Raw genomic sequence first — 2,415 nt, 5'->3', positions numbered from 1 at the left:
TAGAACATACAAAAGTTCTGAAGATGGCCCAAAACCAAGGAGCCGAAACGTCAAATAAAAATTGACTAAAATCCATTACTTAGGTTGAATGCTTTACAAAACCCGGTTATTAAGAAAAACATATGAATTTAAAAAACAAAATAATAAAATTGAAATATCGGAATATCGAAAATCTACCCATACTGACACAACAATACATAAAAATTCTTGCCACCCCATACAATATAAACATTCTGCGTTTAAAAGTATGATCGATAGATTGTGCAAATTACCTTTAAACAAAAACAACTTCAATATACAATTAGCCATTATAAAACAAATAGCGTTTAGTAACGGTTATGAGACAAATCTTATAGATAGATTAATTTTTAAAAAACAAAAGAAATTAAGTGTAGACTGTGTATTCCCTTATGTCACATCTAAAAATTCTAAATTTAATACTTTAACATATTTAGGCCCTTCTGCCATTAAAGTATCTAAAGAAATAAAAACAGAAAATGTCATGATAGTTTTCAGAACAGTAAACCATTTATTTAAATTTACACCGGTGGTAACGGGTCTCCCTGTGAAGAAATTACCGACACTTTAACACCTACTACAGTTTTTAACACCAGAGCCGTTCTAAATGCTCCTTACATTGTATTTTCAAGCAGTAATGATTCCTCGATAAATTAAAGTTTCTTACATGGAGTTTACATGTGGGTACCTCATTATTTTCCAGACGGTTTCACGTTTAATTGAAACGAATTATGAAGGAAAAATCATTAAAGCTAGTTACGGCACAGATAAAGATTTTTTGAGAAATAAATTGGCTGAATTAGTTATAAAAAGTGAATTGAAGTTTGGAAACAATTTTTATCATACATACGTTGCACTTTTATTGTAGAATCTCTTCTGCAAGATTTACGCAACTAGCCAACGAAATAAACGATATATTCCCCCATGAAAGCCCCGAAAAATATTATGTTATAAAGAAAACAGCGTAATAAACAAATGGCCAGATATTGGAACAAAAATGTTCAAATTAGCTCAAAAAAAGACAAATAATTATCTTAGGGAGCTTATTGCGCAGTTTACATTACAAAATTGTACAAAAGGTAAACTGTTAGTCTTGATGTTTTATTCTAGTTTTATGTAATTTTGCTGCAGACGCAACAGAAGTTTTTACTTTATCTATTTTACAGCTTTTGTTTCCTTGCTTAAGAAAAAGTGTTCTGTTTGGTTTATATATTTTTATTTCATCATGAGTGGTGAAGGTAAGATGGTTGCTTTAGTTTAATTGAAACGACTTATGAAGGAAAAATCATTAAAGCTAGTTACGGCACAGATAAATATTTTTTGAGAAATAAATTGGCTGAATTAGTTATAAAAAGTGAATTGAAGTTTCGAAACAATTTTTATCATACATACGTTGCACTTTTATTGTAGAATCTCTTCTGCAAGATTTACGCAACTAGCCAACGAAATAAACGATATATTCCCCCATGAAAGCCCCGAAAAATATTATGTTATAAAGAAAACAGCGTAATAAACAAATGGCCAGATATTGGAACAAAAATGTTCAAATTAGCTCAAAAAAAGACAAATAATTATCTTAGGGAGCTTATTGCGCAGTTTACATTACAAAATTGTACAAAAGGTAAACTGTTAGTCTTGATGTTTTATTCTAGTTTTATGTAATTTTGCTGCAGACGCAACAGAAGTTTTTACTTTATCTATTTTACAGCTTTTGTTTCCTTGCTTAAGAAAAAGTGTTCTGTTTGGTTTATATATTTTTATTTCATCATGAGTGGTGAAGGTAAGATGGTTGCTTTAGTTTAATTGAAACGACTTATGAAGGAAAAATCATTAAAGCTAGTTACGGCACAGATAAATATTTTTTGAGAAATAAATTGGCTGAATTAGTTATAAAAAGTGAATTGAAGTTTCGAAACAATTTTTATCATACATACGTTGCACTTTTATTGTAGAATCTCTTCTGCAAGATTTACGCAACTAGCCAACGAAATAAACGATATATTCCCCCATGAAAGCCCCGAAAAATATTATGTTATAAAGAAAACAGCGTAATAAACAAATGGCCAGATATTGGAACAAAAATGTTCAAATTAGCTCAAAAAAAGACAAATAATTATCTTAGGGAGCTTATTGCGCAGTTTACATTACAAAATTGTACAAAAGGTAAACTGTTAGTCTTGATGTTTTATTCTAGTTTTATGTAATTTTGCTGCAGACGCAACAGAAGTTTTTACTTTATCTATTTTACAGCTTTTGTTTCCTTGCTTAAGAAAAAGTGTTCTGTTTGGTTTATATATTTTTATTTCATCATGAGTGGTGAAGGTAAGATGGTTGCTTTAGTTTAATTGAAACGACTTATGAAGGAAAAATCATTAAAGCTAGTTACGGCACAGATAA

Source organism: Agrilus planipennis, unplaced genomic scaffold, assembly GCF_000699045.2.
Source record: "Agrilus planipennis isolate EAB-ADULT unplaced genomic scaffold, Apla_2.0 scaffold187, whole genome shotgun sequence".
Classification (NCBI taxonomy): domain Eukaryota; kingdom Metazoa; phylum Arthropoda; class Insecta; order Coleoptera; family Buprestidae; genus Agrilus; species Agrilus planipennis.
This window is presented reverse-complemented; position numbering follows the sequence as displayed.